The 16,666-nt window shown below is 45.2% G+C and overlaps 1 protein-coding gene across 3 annotated transcripts in view; it reads left to right on the top strand.

The window, feature by feature from the left end:
• The window catches only part of CLNK (cytokine dependent hematopoietic cell linker), a 159,861-nt gene that overhangs the window by 15,605 nt on the left and 127,590 nt on the right, over positions 1 to 16,666 (top strand). The window contains exon 1 of one of the 3 annotated variants that reach the window (XM_019716571.2): positions 14,725 to 14,954. The exons of the other annotated variants lie outside the window; for them this stretch is intronic. The gene's annotated coding sequence lies outside the window, so the exon portion shown is untranslated. Of the gene's footprint in view, positions 1 to 14,724; positions 14,955 to 16,666 lie in introns of those variants that run through there. 3 annotated transcript variants of the gene reach the window in all.

Below are 16,666 nucleotides of genomic sequence, written 5' to 3'. Positions count from 1 at the left end.
AACTCCACGCCAGCTCTCTTTTGCTCGTAGCACTCCTTTTATCTACGGAAAACACTCACGTTATAACCCGTCTTCCTCCCAGAGACATTCTTGGAGTGCAGGATGTCCAACACAGCCAATACCCTCTCCCCCCCAACCCCCCGCCATTCATGCACGTGCCATTCATGCACGCTTAGCTCATCCTTACTCTTTAGATTTGCCAGAGGAGACTCAGATTCCAGACCCCTGAGACCACCCCCCGCCAGGCTTGAGGTGAGGAGCAGGTACCTCCTGTCTCAGGAGGTATATGGGTCTCACGGCACAGCAGTATATTTTCCAAAAATACATATTTAAAAAACAATTCTCCTTACTCTCTACTTTGCTGACCCTTTTGATATCCTGGATGTAGGTGAGACCTCTAACTAGATTTTGATCGTCTATTTTGCACCTTCTGCATATGCTCCAGTACCTCCTGTGAACTGCAATATCCCTTGTCTCCTGGTGTCTCTGCCAACACTCTATTAAACATGATAACGGATCTCCAGAATCACTAAGAGTATTTCTGAGATTTCCCCCAATTCCAAATCTTCTTTTCATGGAGCAAATCACAGGACCAGTTTTGAACGCTCTTTGTAAATACTTCAGTAGAATGCTGGCATTGGAAGGGACGTCAGAAACAATCCTTTTTTTAGTAGAGAAGATGGTCTGTGGCCCAGAAAGTTTCTTGCGAAAGCCAAGTCCCCCAGGCCTGAGTGGGGAACTGAGCCAAGGCCAGCTGCCCTGACCTGCCAGCTCCTCTATTCAAGAGCCAGAAAAGAGAAGTTTCCATATTGAAATTTTTTATAAATCAAATGAGAATAAAAATAGCTTTCCTTTTCTAAGTGAAACTAAACCAGTCTTTCAAAACAAACAGACTTGGTGCAGAAAATAGGAGCAACGTGTGTTTCCAAGATTCTCTGCTCCAGTATGCTCTGAGACAGTTTGATTTATGGATTAATATATACTTTTTATATTTCAAATGATTTGGCAGCTACTCTTTGGGAAAAAAACGTTCTGTGATTCAGCAGAACTAGAAGGTCTTCTGTGAGATGAAAGACCCAAGACAGAGGGCACTCGCTTTTTGCTAAGAGACACCAACGGTTGGTGCTTGCGTTGGACTCCAGATCCCAAACTGCCTTAAAGAAGCAGCTAAGTGCCCTCACTTCCCCCTGGATCCAATGACATCGGTGCCATAAAGCAGTTAAGAGTTCAAAACATAGGTTTAGCTACTAGTTCACACCTTGAGAGACAGCAGAGTATGCTGCCCACAAATTCTGAATTTGTTATATTGGTCTACAGATTTTCCTCTTTGCTGGGAGGCTAGGACGTTCACACCTTAAGTGAGAAACCACCCATGAGGCCAAGTCGTCCTAGGCTATAAATATTACTCTTCTTATACGAATGGTCAAAGATCTCCAGCCCAAGAGGAAACAGTCTTACAGCATCTGGTCTCACATTCAAAGCAATAGTCTCTCCTACCCATCTATTCTATGCTCTCCTCTCGTCTCATATTCATTTGGCTTTTATCGAGCAGGTACTATGTGAAGAGGACCACACACAGAGTTAGTAAGACAGACCCTCAGCTTGAGGAGGTGCCAGTGTAAAGGGAGACACAGACACACCCAAGAGAAGCAGCACGCTTCTCTCCTGGTGGTTTCCTGCGTGTCTGGGGGCACCAAGGAGGTTCGGGACAGAGAGAAGCACTCCAGGTTTGGGGGTCAACACAACACAGCTCTGTTTCCAAAGATGCAGTGACTTCATTTCCTCAGTCAAGATTAGTTTCCTCAGCTATAGAATAGGGAAAATTGTAGTGTCTAAAAGAATTGAGAAGATGAAAGAAGTAAAAGGCATAAAGCCCAGAACAGTGTCTGGAAATAATGAATGTTACGTTAGCTATTTTATTATTATGCAATGTCATCATCATAAAATGATAGGGAATCATATTTCCACATCCAGGTGTAGAACCTTCGTGCACAGATAGGTTAAGTAGCAGCAGCAAGTGACACAGGTGGGATTTGAGCCCTGGCCCCCCTGACGTTGGCACCGAATGCTGTCTGGGACACCAGGCTTCCTCCTGCCACCTCCATCCCCTCAGAAGGAACTATCTCATCTCCTCTGAAAGTGCCTCTCACCTCTGCTCCAATGCCTGGGAGCCCTGAGTCCCATCTGGATCCAGTGAAGGCCTCCTTTGCCTTCAGCACAAGTATCATTTTCTCCCTGGAAAACTTCTAACCCTCTCCGCATCGGCCCAGGTCACTTCCTTGGTCTGAACATGCCCTGCACGTTCTTCCATCATAAACTGTTGTGCTGTGCTGCCGTCGCTTCTCTGCCTCTATGCTATAAGATGCTTGAGGGTGGGATCCAGGTCTTATTTACTCCCTTACCCCATGAATGAATGAATGAATGAATGAACCGTACTTGTGTCCTAAGGAAGCGTATGATCCCCAGCACCACACGAGGTAGCTCAGCGGCCTCATGTAGGGAAAGGAGACACATGGTGCCTTGGCCTGGTCAGTGGCCAACTGGATAACATGGGCTTCACTTTCACTACTTGTACAAAAGTGATAAGAAAACCCCTCCTGGATATGAGGTCAGACAATTAAGTTCGCAAGCTCACCCTAGAACAAATGCTACATACCTCATTGCTGAATATCACTATGGTCACCTTGGAAGTACTCCCCTTGGGAAGCTATGCACTGATGCCAGTGCCTAGTCCACCCTTCAAAGCAATTGTGGAACTCTTTTCCTGAAATGGCCATCAGAGCTGTTATCATATTACCCTTGATGTCCTGAATGTCATTCAAATGTCGTCCTTTCAATATTTCCTTTATCTTTGGGTAAAGAAAGAAGTCATCTGAGGCCAGATCAGGTGAGTAGGGAGGGTGTTCCAATGCAGTTATTTGTTGACTGGCTAAAAACTCCCTCACAGACAGTGCTGTGTGAGCTGGTGCGTTGTTGTGATGCAAGAGCCATGAATTGTTGGCGAAAAGTTCAGGTCATCTAACTTTTTCACGCAGCCTTTTCAGCACTTCCAAATAGTAAACTTGGTTAACTGTTTGTCCAGTTGATACAAATTCATAATGAACAATCCCTCTGACATCAAAAACAGTTTAGTGACATCGTCGCAACAAGTCCGTGAACTGAATTGTCAGACCTCGTACATTTAAAGATTTGGAGGAGGGATCATAGGAGGAAAATGAATGGTACGGCCCGTGGCATCCATAGTAGATGCTCACAAACGATATAGATTCTCTTTTCCCCCTCTTGTCCCCACAGCTATCAGACTCTGGATATTTGCAGAGATGTCTCAGGAGGGATTGAAATGAAGTCTGTCCCTTGGCCAGGGAAACCCAAGTGTTTATGTGGGCATCTCTGCTCATGCGCCAGGGAGCCCTGGCATGTGGCCTGGACTGAGAACTTCTGTGTAGAATTAGCTCAACACAGAAACAACTCCTGAGACTGTCCCTACGTGTTCCCCCAAATGGATCCCTTTAGCCTTAAATTCACAGTAATAGAAGCACAGCCCTGGGGAGGACACTGGAGGTCCAGGAGTTCAGACCCTACATGACCCTTTCCATAGAGGGTCCAACTGAGAAGCAGAAAGCAGTGGCTTGCCCAAAGAGACGCCTGGCCTGGAACTCTGAGATGCAGAGACAGGTCGGCTTTCCACCATACCTGCCTTCCACTTTCTTCCTTTTTGGAGGTAATGTCTAGAATATCTTTGTAAACATGCAAGGGTGTTACCCAGCTAGAGAACAAAGCAAGACAATAACACAGATGCATTTGTTGCTGCTTCCTTCTCTTCCTTCCCTCGCTCTGTCTCCAGACAGGGCTGCTGATCCACAGGTGAAGAAACAGGGAACCATCAAATAAAATATTTCATCAGATCACATAGCTCATGAAAAACGATGCTGAAACCCAAGACTGTAGCTTCTAAAACTGGTCCATGCCGAATACTTTCCTTGTGCCCCTCACCCAGTGAGGGGCAATCAAACAGCACATTTGGTTTTGTGCAGCTCTGCCTATGAAAGGCAGAGAAACAGCCCCCAAGCTGTTTATGTCCCAGTTCCCAGAGCCCTACAAGTGTGTTATGTTATGTGGCAGGGGAAGATTAAGATTGGCTAAACAGTTGACCTTACAAAAGGGAGACTGTCTGGATGGGCTCAGTGCCATCACAAGTGTCCTTAAATAGGAAAAGGGAGGCCAGAGTGATGCAACATGAAAAGAACTTGTCCCAATGCTGCTGGATTTAAAGATGGAGGAAGGGGTCACGAGCCAAGGAATGTGGGCAGCTTCCAGAATCTGGAAACGCAAGGAAAAAGATTTCCCCAAGAGTCTCCAATAGCAAACACAGTCCTGTCCACACCTGAATTTCAGCCCAGTGTAACCCATTTTGGACTTCTAACCTACAGAACTGGAAGAGAAAACATTGTGTTGTTTAGCCACTAATTGTCTGGTCATTTGTTACAGCAGCAAATAAAAAAGTAAGACAGGGTCTCAGTGTAACTACTGTTTCCCAAGGTCACACCAACTGGGGAAGGATAACGGACCCTAACAGTGTAACTGTGTGTTTTGTTCGCTCTTCCCCTCCACTCACTGTAAAAGGAATGTCAGCCTCCAGACTCCGTTCCTTCCAACACCTGGTTACCACTGGTGGTTCCCAGGGAGTTTTCTACTCAGCTTCTATGTAAATGATGCTCATGAGGCCCAGACTTGGTCTTGTTACTCTCTTCTCCCCTTACTGACGCCTCGTCCAAAGGCCACTTGGCCTTCTTTGTTCCATGAATGCACTTCTTTTGCACCCACTCCCTGCATGGGGCAAACCACCTTGGCGTCCCTGCAATTACACTGGTCCCACTGAGGCACTGGGGTCCTGATCCAGCCAAGGAGGATGTTGTTCCATCACGTCTCCCATCCGTCGGACTCCAGCCCCTCCCCCCTAAGCCTCTCATCCAGCCCCCAATGGACTCATGTTCAAGCACAAATCTGCGTGGCAAATACTACCTCCTGATGTAGGATGTTCTGCTTACTGACCCCAGAAACATGTCTATAGATGCCCCGCTTCCATCTGGATGAGTTTCCTAGAAGTCCCCTCTGTTCTTCATGGGACTAGGGGTCTCAAATCCAGATGGAAAGGTTTAGTACTGAATTTAGGAAAGGTAAGAGACAAAGCCCACAGGAACCAGGTCTGCTTTGATTTATATGTACTGCAAACCTACTGTGTGCCAGGCATTTTACCAGACACTTGAGATCGTTGTGTCATGTGTTTCCCCGTGCAGGGCTGAGCTTCAGAGTTAATTCTCCCCCAGCTGCACAGCCAAGAAGCAGCGTGCCTGGAAGATCAGGCACAGGGAGACTCAACCGTGTGGGGACAGACGCTCCTCCTGTACCAGCTGGCCTGGGCAGAGATGTCATATCCTAGAACCAGGAGCAACATGCTACCCTAGCAGCTCCACCCTGCCCAACCTGGGGGGTGGACATGGACCTCCTCCTGCATGTGGTTGGTGAAGGTGGAGTCGGGGGAGGTAGCCCCATCCCCCGGGGCTCAGGGTAGGGAGCTGACATCGGCCAGCAAGACAAAATTCATTTTTAAAATGACCTAAGAAAAATTAAACTTGCAGTTCTATCATTCCATATAAAAAAAATCAAGAATGAAAATAAAAATGATTCCAAGTTATTTTATTCTGAATTTATTTTTAGTGGCAATAACAACAAAATAGCTCCTTTACATGAGTCATTTTATACAACAGAAACACGATTTCCTGAAATGGCATTCTGCAGAAGCTTAAAGGAAGCCACTGATATGAGAAAGATGGGATGCAAATAAGTCTGTTCACTTGGGATCTCACCCCAAAAGCCCCAGAAGGTTCTCACCCTCTTTCTCCTCTAGTTACCGCCCTATTCTTCCTACAAATCTTATTGAAGCTCTTACTTCCTCAGAGAGTTTTGGTGTTTTGTTTTTTTCTGGCCACTCTCACATTTGAAAAAAAAGATCCCCTGCTGTATGTTCTCAGAGAATATTGTACTATTTCTTCATTGCACTTCCGGATGGTACTAATTATTCTCTGTGTGTTCACGTGCCGGGTGCTTAGGACACAATGACGTGTGGAACAGGACATGGCCCTGGCCACCTGGAACTTAAAGTCTAAAATGGGGAACCAGGTAGTCTTTGTGTCTCTCTCAACCAATTCTACTCAGAAATGCAGAATTCCAGAAAGCAAATGGCCTTACGGCAAGAACATGGGCACACACAGCAGGGGACACAAGCAAACAGCGCTTAGACGTTAACCAAACATGTCTGTACGTGTGTCTCTTTCCAGTCTTTGTCTGTTTTGTTCACTCCACGTTCAGCTCTATGTGTGTGCCCCACCCATTGACCCAGCGTTGGGCACATAGTAGGTGCTCAATCAATGATTATTGAAACACTTAATGAAATGAAAGTAGCCACTTGTGACATGGGCTTGTGGTGTTATTAATGCCTGTGACTATTGGTTCAAAGCTGAAACGCACGAGATCACAAAATATAAACATTTGGACTAGTATCAAATAATCCCACAAAACGCATGCCACCTCTCATCCTTGAAGTGGATTTCAAATCTAATGGATCATTTTCTCTCTTTAATGTAATCATCCTGTGCACTGGGTAGGGTCCTGATGACACCCTCTGACTGGTTAACCACTCTCCATCCCTCCGAGCACCAGCTGAGACAGTGTAGGGCAGCCAAGTGCACGGCATAGAACCAGTCTACCTGGATTCAAATCTCAGGTCACGTTCCTGCAGGGTGACCTCATGCAACTCACCTTTCCATGCCTCAGTTTCCCCCATCTATGAAACAGGAATGATAGTAACCTACCTCGCAGAGCTATTGTAAGGACCAAATGAGCTAATTAATGTATGTGACGCTCTTATGACAGTCCCCAGGGCAAGCGCTAGGTGGATTTTTAGTACGATCAACTCCTGCACGTCACCAAATTCATTCCCAAATGCTTACACATAAATCTCAATTTTCCACTCACCAAGTCTGTTTGTCAGTCTCTCACCTCATAGCCAGTTCCATGAGAGCAGGGACTGAGTTTTATTTGTCTTTCCAGCATTTAGCACAGAACATGGCAAGGACCTGAAATTCAGTGAAGGTTTTCCATAGTGGCAAAAAAAAAAAAAAAATGCCGATTTTCAGCTGTGTTCTCACACTCACAACCTGGTACAGAGGGGCCAGGACACACACGTTTAATGTAGGACATTCAACCATACTGCTTAGGAGAGAGGCAAGGGAGGGAGTCGTTTTAAGGAGAAAATTTCGGTTTATATCCACAGGCAATAGATGCAACCAACCCTGAAATAGAGAATGTCGGCTTGCAAAATCTCTAGCATGGTTTTACGCATTTCCTCGTCCAAGTATTGACCAAGAAATAAAACAAATATGTCTTACTCATGGCCAAGGAAATTGGGTGGTGATAGCCCCAGGGATATCTTTGTAGAAGAAATGAAAGAAAGATTTGAGGGCTCAGAGGAATTTTGACGAGGCATAGGTTAGAGCTGATAAAACCTTTTATAGACACAGGAGGTGATCACCATTTTCCCGCAAGTGGAAAACATCCCAATTTGCTGAAGTGTTTTAAGCAGTAAAACAGTTGAAGGATTTAATTTCTACATACAAACCTCTGTGTAATTATGCATATGCATCATTGTATCTATTCTGTGATGACATTTGCATATTCCTATTTGCCATTGTTTATACAAAACCGTGTTTCTTTTACTGTAGGAAAGACATAGAGATAATCTGTAGGCCATTTTCCCCACCCATGCTTGTTGTTTCACCAGCTCCCGTAAGAAGCTAGACTCCGTGAAGAGGCAACTCCACTGAAGCAGGGATGACGTTCCTGGCTTCGAGTCAGGACGTCTGACCGCCAGCATGACCGCTGCCACTGAGCTGCATGGTTAACAACTCCCTCCCCTTGTCTAAGCCTCCAGCTTCTCTACTTGTAAAATTAAAAATAGTCCCTTCATCACAAGTCAGGTTCTTGGGTCTGAGTGAGGTAACGCATGCTACATTTTTGGAGACTGTGAAACACTGTGAATGTGTAATAAAAACCCACCTAAGTCTCTCGTGCACAATAATAGATCATTCCAGGGCCTCCGTAAAGTCACAATGGACTTACAGTTGGCTTTGGAGTCAGACAGGCTTGGATTCCTTTTTAGGCTCCGCGTGCTAGAAAGAAGAAAGTAAGTTTGGTAAGTTTGGTTTCTTTCTCCTTCCTCCTAGAAAAGAAAAGACAAAGAGACACAGAGAGAGAATGAAAGAGAGGTTAAAAGCCAAGGCCCAACTCCATTTTAGGTATTAATGTTGCCTGCCTCCCTTTCACCATTGGTTCTGAGTCCTGCTTCGTCCCACTATCTACCCCACAGATTGTTTGCTAATCAAGGACTCCTTAGCGGTGTTCATGCTGTTTTCTTTTTCTTTTCTTTTTTTTCATGAAAAAAATGCTCAGTTCTCTGAACATTTTCTTTTTTCTTAATCTGATCCTCACTTCAAGACCTAAATTCAACCAATGCGAGGACAGATGGCATGGGGCCCTTTGCCCTGCCAATTTAGCAAACCTGGCAATGAGTCAGCGCCTGCATGGAGGGAGTGATTTTGCCCACATGGTTTAAAAAGACTACAGTGTTTTTAACCTCCAGGGAACGTGTTGGGCAAACAACCGATAACAGATTTGTGTGTGTGGAGATGATGTCACATTTCTGGCCAGATTTGTCTAAACAAGGTTCTGCTCAAGATAAATGGCTAACTATGGCTGCCATTTAAAGGCAGAATTGGAGGCATAACAGTGCTGGTGTGAAAAGAGATCTGGCTAAGAGTCTGGAACTTGGGCCATTGTCTTGGTTCTTGCCCTAACTCACCACAGTGGTCGGTCACTTCACCTCGGTGGGATTCCACTTCCTCATTTGAAAATCAGAGGTTTAGGCTACAGCCAATTCAGTTCACCTATGGTTGAGTGATGCATGATGGGTTCTTGGTATTGCAATGGATTCCAAGATGAAAAACAGCTACAGCCACCTTCAAGGAATTTATAATTTATTAAGGTATATATACCCCCAAAGTTCATCCCTTTCACAGAACCCTCTTACGGAGTTACCTCTACTCAGAAGTCTTCCTTCCAGACCTACACCAGGTTTGGTCCTTTTCATCACTGAGGCGTCAGATAAAATGTCACCTCTGCTGAGACTTAACCCCAGATCACCTTATATACAGAAACCCCGCTCCCACCACATACGTCCCAGGCCACTGTCTGTCCCATTATCCTGAGTCACTTTTTCATTGCACTGCACTTTCCCTTATGTATTTCTTTCTCATGGACATTTCACCAGATGCCGTAGGCTCTGCCATTACCTGTTCCCATAACCTCCGTAGGACAGAGCCAAAAGTGTTCTAGAGCTGTCACAGGGACAAAGCTGGGAGGAGACACGTGGAAACAGTGGTGACAAATGAATCTATCACTAGTGTGGGAAGAACTTGGTGACTCTGAGACTCTGGTTTTTCACATGGGTAATAGTAATAGTGATACCACTATGAAAACACTGTTTGGATGATTAAATTGTGTGTTTCTGCAAAGTGCCTAGAACAACGTCTAGTGTACACAGAGGTCTTGATGTTAGCCCTCTGGGTCCCTTCTAGGGGTTAGGGGGGAGTGTGAGCTAAGCAATGAACTTGTATTTAATGGATGTTTGTTCATTGGCAAACCACCTATCATTTCCGTCAACAAAGAATTAAAGGCGTCGAAGGACACTGAGCAGAGGTTTCAGGGAAAAGCCCTTTCTGCACTTACCTGTCACCTCCGCCTCTGTGGTTCCCAAAGGACTTAGTATAAATGCAACAAAACTCCAAACTCAGGAACCATGTCATGCTCAGAATGGCCCTTGACCTCTGACCTCTGAGCGTTTACACTGAGTCCTGGGTTTACCTAAATTGGGGTCTGCTTTTCTGTAGGATTGTTAGGGTGGTCAGGCCGGGAAGTGGGGACACCTGAAGCTCCTTCCTGGAGAGAATGGACTTCTGTGGAAACCATCCCACCTGCTATCATTCCCCAGACGTGACCAGATGGGTTTGAAAGTCAACGATGTTTATATGTTAGATTTTTCCCCCAGAAAGCTACTTCTAGCAGTTATGAATTTGTCCAACTGGTAGCACAAACCCAGTTGGAACGGAGCACATCTGAAGTCCAGCAGAGGACACAGCTTAAGTTCATGCCAAGATTCTGCTTCCAAAAGTGCCAGTGTGATGTGAAGAGAGCCTGCAGCTAATTGGGGGAGCTCCTAACATGTTTCCTGAAGGAGACAGGATATGAGATGAGAAAGGAAAGGCAATTAGTGTGAGGTGAGCCCCTCTCATGGGCATGGAGTCAACCTGCCCACGGCACTGCTAGAAACAGGTGCTAAACTATAATAAATCAGAAATGCCGGTGCTAATTAACCCAGATTTCCACACAGGAGTTCAGCTCTCATATAATTTGTAAAAAAAAAAAAAAAGTACATGGATCTTGATCCATTGTAGCAGATAGTTCCCCCAACTAGGAATTTATAAAACAAGCCACACACCTACCGTGATGATGAACAGTTTCTTGTGTTTTGGGGGTGCAAGTATGTGTAAATTGAATGTTGCACCCCCAAGTCTTGTCAGCATCCCAAGACCAGCTGTGTGATGGGAACCTGAACTTGACAGTCACCACCCACTGAAAGGAGGAAACCAAACATCACACAGCATCACGATGCTTCCCAAGACCACCAATTTTTTTTATCACCTAAATTGGTTATGTTCAAAAAATTGTAAAAGAAAAGCGAGAGAAGGGCAAAAATAGCAGGAAAGAGGTAAAGTTAGGTCAGGCTTTGCCATTTTTTATTTCCCCCTCCAACTCATTTTCTTGGCTTTAGAAAGAGGACACGGATTGAGAATTAAATCTGCGTCTGCATGGAATGTTTATTCATAAGGAATCAGTTTCTCTTGGGGAAACTGGGTGATGGGTGGGTACTCCCCGCGACCTCCGTATACATATACTATTTTGACAATTGCTATTGAGTCTATAATTATTCCAAAATAAAAAGTTTAAAAGAAAAATAATTTTGAAAATATAGATAAAAATTTCAAGTTTCTCCACACGTGCAGTAAATTCATAGAAGTTGAAAACATAAAGATCTCTTTAAATGGGTTCTAGATTGGTTATCGACCTGTAGTTATGCCCACATTTTCTTACCTCCTTGTGTTTGCAAGATAATTTTATCATCTCATGCACTGAAAAAATGCTAAGAGATTGGTAGTGTCACATTCCTTTGTAAAGGTGAGAAATGAGAGAATCAGTGAAGTTAGATACTAACTTGCTGAAATGTATGCACTTAGCGAAGCCGGGGATTTACAGGCGGCCAGTGGAACACACAGCCTGACAGCCTCGTGGTTCTGCCTCCCGGCTGGGCCTGCAACACCCTCCCAGGGCCACGGTCGTCTTTCAACATGACTGGGCCTTAAAAGTCCTGCTTTTTTGTTTTTTCTCAGTTTTTGTTGTTGTTGTTGTTATTGTTTTTCCTGTCATTCTTCCACACAACCTACCCAAGGAGTCCATCCCCTGACTGGATCAGCCAGAAAGGGAAAACTTAACAAACTCACTCACTGTTGGCAAGCATTGACCCAGAAAAGTCCTATCCAGACCCAAGGGCAGCGCTGCCCCCATTGTTCACCCTTCATCCACACACCTGGTGGATCACTGACCATCAGTTAGTGTTTCTGGTGGCCCCATATTATGCTTCAGTGGCATGGGAGAGGGCCCCAGGGAAAACCAAAGGAGCTGGTTACTTAGATGCCAGGCATGGTACCAGACATTTTGCGGGAAGTAAGTAATTTAATTCTCACAGTCACTATTCTCAAGTAACTATTCTCATTCTCATTTTATGTATGAGACTCAGAATGGTCAAGTTCTTTGCCCAAAGCCAGGTAGCTTCTCAGTGATACAACTGGGTAATTCTGACCTGGCTATCAAAACCCGAACTCCTCAGATTTCCCCATTGACCCCTAGTGTGACTCAGGGTTCATGGACCAATAAACTATGCCGGTGGGGATGGAGTGTACAGGGCAAGAGATAAGAACTCAGGAAGCAATGAACACAAAATGAATTGTCACCCAAATGGAAGATTAATGTGAGGGACTTCTCAGATTGTGAAATGCAGGACAGACAGTAAGGAAGGGGAGACATCGAATGGGACTTGTGGCTCAGACTGAGGGAGCATGTAGCCTGTCACTCTGGATGCTTCTGTGCCATGTTCTTCTCCCTTGTTCGCTCCACATTCCAGCCGCCTTTCGCTCCAGTGAGCTTTTCTGTCTCTCGTACCCAGGCATGTAGACACGTAATTCCTCTGGCCTGGAATGTTCTCCCTGACACGATCTTCAGTCCTGCCTCCTCCCTCCCTACGTCCTCCCTTCCTTCCTCCCTTCTGTCCGCCTCCCCCTCCCTCCTTCTCTTTTGGTCTAGCAAATTCCAGCTCATGATAAAGGTCTCAGCTTTAACGTCACTCTCTCCCTAGGGAAGTCTTTCCTGGGTCCCCAGAGTAGCACATATCTGCCTTTTGGGGGCCTCTTCACTTCCATCTCAGAGTATGCAGCGTCCCGTCACCGTTTCCTGTTCAGTGTCTCTCTCCTTCATTAGATTCTAAGCTCCCTCATGGTAGGGACGAGATTTTCTATTTCACCTCCGTACCCCCAAATCTAATTAGATCCTGTCAAATGGCAGGCAGAGGAGGCCAATAACTGTTTGATAAATGAATGAATGTCTGATCAGGTCCTGTTCATTGTATTTACCACAAATCATAGTTTTGTAGATATTTGTGAAATCCATTCATTTATTCTCTCCTCTAGATGGTAAGCTCCTTGAGGACAGGATTAGGTGTGTCTTTCAGCACCTAATAAAGAGTTTGGTACATAATAAACATTCAGTAGATAATGGTTGACTGAGTAAATGATTTCAAGAAATCTATAAACACCACCGACACTGTTAACGACATTCTCACGAGACCAAACTGTCTTTAATTCTTCTTTGGTAAAATGTAGGGATTGTTATATGATGAGACCAGGGTTCCCATGGCAGTCCAGCCACTAACTAGATGCCAACATGGGTATGAGACCATTTGCCAATAAAACCCGCAAGAATTCCATTTCCTCTACCCCCCTTTAGTGATCTTCACCAACATTCACTCTGTACTTGGTTATGTGCTTTGCTTTGGTTAATGGGACCACAGCAAAGAGGACGCAACCAGAGATTTGGGAAAGGCTTATGCATTGGGGCTGTTCCTCTCTTGCTGGGTCTGGATTCCCAAGTTCATCGAGTGCATGAGGCCGGTCTAGCTTGCTGGATGATGAAAAGCCATGTGGCAGAGAACCGAGGCACCTGGCTGATTTCCTGTCAACATCAACATGAATGTGACGATCCTAGATCATTCAGCTGCCTGCCAACCCACCAGCAAAGACCAGGCAATCAGGTCCTATTATGGGTTGAATTGCACCCTACCATCACCATCCGCCTAAACCTCCAGTGCCCAAAAATGTGACCTTACTTGGAGATAGGATCTTTAAAGAAGTGATCAATTTAAAATGAGGTCATTAGGGTGGGCCGTTATCCCATGTGACCTGTATCCTTAAAATAGGGGGAAATGTGGGCACAGACACAGGGAGAATGTCATGTGAAGATAAAGACCATCATCTATAAGTCAAGGAGGAGAAGGACATGGAAGAGATGCCTTCCTCCCAGCCCTCAGAGGGAACCAGCTCTGCCAACACCCCGATTCAGACTTGCGGCCTCCAGACCGTGAGACAATAGGTCTCTGTTGTGTGGGCCACCCACTCTGCGGAACTTTGTCACGGCAGTCCCAGGAAATTCACACAGGTCCAGACCAAAGGACCCGGCCAAGGGAACCACACAACAGTGAACTAAGTGAAACGGTTATTGTTTGAAGCCCCTAATGAAGCAAAAGCTAATTGCTGAAGTGGGTGAATTACTTGAATGTCTCCCAGCTTCAGTGCCACCTGAGTGTTACATCTGGAGTGTATGTTAAGTCAAAACCAGAGTTATTGACCCAAGAAAATATCAACTTGTGCCTTTGAACTAGGCAGCACTTACAAGGACTTGCAGCTTAAATGAACCAGGGTTAAGGCGGAGAGAAGTTAAAATACACTGAGTACCTCATACACACCCGAAACATTCTGCGGGTCTTTATTTACATGATTTTGTTCCTTTCTGGGACTCCATCTAACGTACAAGTATTATTATCCCTCAGTCATCCACACGACAATGAGTTGAAAAATAAACTGAAAGTTGCCAAGACCACGTAAGTAATCATGAATGCGGCAGGAATAAGAGCTGGGCATTCTCAATGCAGGCCCCATGTTCTCTCCATCACACCTGAAGGATGTGGTCCATGTCTCAGGAAGCCGCTGGCAACATCCAGTCACAAGAGAATTAGTGTTCAGTGTGCACATGAAATGAGTCTAGCAAACGTTATCTTTGATGTTGAAATGTTGCTTGGCGATCTGTTACTGTGCTCTGGAAAGTGGGAAGTGCCACCTACGGACACCGAGTGTCTTCAAGGACACCCTGTGATTGGGAGATTGGGAGCCCTGAGCCTCCTACGGCTTCATGTATTACTTTGCAACTAGAGAAGAGGAAGTCCCACACGCACACGGTCACACCACCCTAGGTCTGTGGCTGCATTTCACAGGAAACCAAACCTAAAACGGACCGGGGAGGAGCTTTCTGCTGAAGGACACTGCTCAGCATTGAGAAGAATTCAGCCCACTGCCCTACGGATTACCAGCTCCTGGAATTCGTGATGCCACCACCAGTCCCCACGCAGGAGACCGACAGCTCAGCACGGGGCTTTTCGCGCTCCCCACACTGTTCAGGTAAACTAAGGTGGCCAGCTCCACGTGAGTGGTCATCTCACGGTCGTAAATGATCATTAGGAAGGAGCTGCCGCCAAACAAGAAGGGGTTTTTCTAACGTGGGATGCTGAACCTCCCATAAAGCATCGAACAGCACTTAAAAAGCCAGCTCTCATAACTCATTTTTCACTGATCCCTTCATTCTGCTGGAAGAAAGCCTCAAGATACCTACCTATAAAACATTAAAAGACTAAATGTTTCCAATCTTCTCTTCTTGTTGCTGGGACTCCCTGACTGTTTGCTACAAGAATCCGAAGGCCAGGCCAGTTGCTAGCTTTCTTGTCTAACCTCGTTAGGACAGCCTCCTAGAACAGCAGCCTCAACTCAGAGTAGGTCACGGAGATTACAAGTTACCTCCTGAGCCCCTGTGTATATACGGGAGGTGCCAAAACAACGTATACACATGACTCGCATTCACCTTGTGTTACCGGTATATATTGAGTATTACAATTTTAATACCGTTTTTGCCTTTCTTCAAACATGTATACATATTTTTTGGCACCCTCTGTATATTTGTTTGATTTTCTAAATTGAAATGGTTTTCTTTCTGCTTTGGTGAGACTTTAGAATCATGCAGACCATGCTTCCACTCACAGGAACAAGAAACTCAAGTGAGAGCAAAGTTGGGGTGAAATGCTCACCTCTAAGTGTGCCAGGAGACATTTCTGCCAGGTTCTTCTTGGAGAGATCAAACAAATAATAAACTAGAGTGAGACAGGGGAAAAAAATGAGTGTCATCAAAGTAGCTATACTTTAAAAGATATTGATGTAGAACTTTATTTATCCTGATTTTATTATTTTGTGTTAATGTTACTAATCTGATTATCCTCTTTGTCTGTATCGTGGCACAGCCCCTCAATGGTAGTGCTTGTTTGGACTTCCAGGGGTCCACTCAAACCACAGGGAATAGTTATTTCTAAAATCAGGAAGACAATGGTAATTCGGGCTAATTGGAGTCCTATCAGAAACGACACAGCTTCAGAAATCCTCTAAGAAACTTAAGTTAAAATGGGCCCTAGAAAAGCAGGAAGGGTGACTAGCATTTATAATTCCGTCTCTTGCCAGCCAGTCACTACGCATTAAACTCACTGAATTCCCGACCCCCAACCTTGAGAGTTAGGTACTGTTTTCCCTGATTTATAGATGAAGAACTTGGGTGGCCAAGTAAATGTTCAAGGCTGGCCAGTCTCTAATGTCATGACAGAATTCAAAACTACAGTGATGTGCCCCTGAGCCGACTGACAGAGGCAATGGCCAGTGTTCCTTTGCAGCTTCAGAGAGTTCATCCCTGAATCTGGTCCTGCGTCCTCTCTCATACCAGCCGTCTTCCTGGTGAACTTTCTCTTTCTTCTCTCCAAGGAGCTTTCTCAGATGACTCTATGAAGAAGGCCATTCTAAAACCAAAGGTTATAGTTTTCTGTACCATGGGCCCAGCTCTGGCCTTAACACCAGGAAACCCTGTTTCTAGCTCACTTGGCCAAGACTCAGGGGCTGTCTTCGAAAGACTGTAAAATTTCGTATCTGGCCAAGTTGTTCAGGATCTAAACTCTGCCAACGGGACCAGGCATGTTACTTTACCTCCTGTGCTTCTCCATCCCTGCATCTTTATAATGGATTGCATAACACATATGTTGAAAACTATTTAGCCTCGATAATGTATTTGTATTAAATGA

This window comes from Rhinolophus sinicus, linkage group LG02 (assembly GCF_036562045.2).
Source record: "Rhinolophus sinicus isolate RSC01 linkage group LG02, ASM3656204v1, whole genome shotgun sequence".
Taxonomy (NCBI): Eukaryota; Metazoa; Chordata; class Mammalia; order Chiroptera; family Rhinolophidae; genus Rhinolophus; species Rhinolophus sinicus.
The sequence above is the reverse complement of the archived record's forward strand: the minus strand, read 5'-3'. Positions and strand labels throughout refer to the sequence as shown.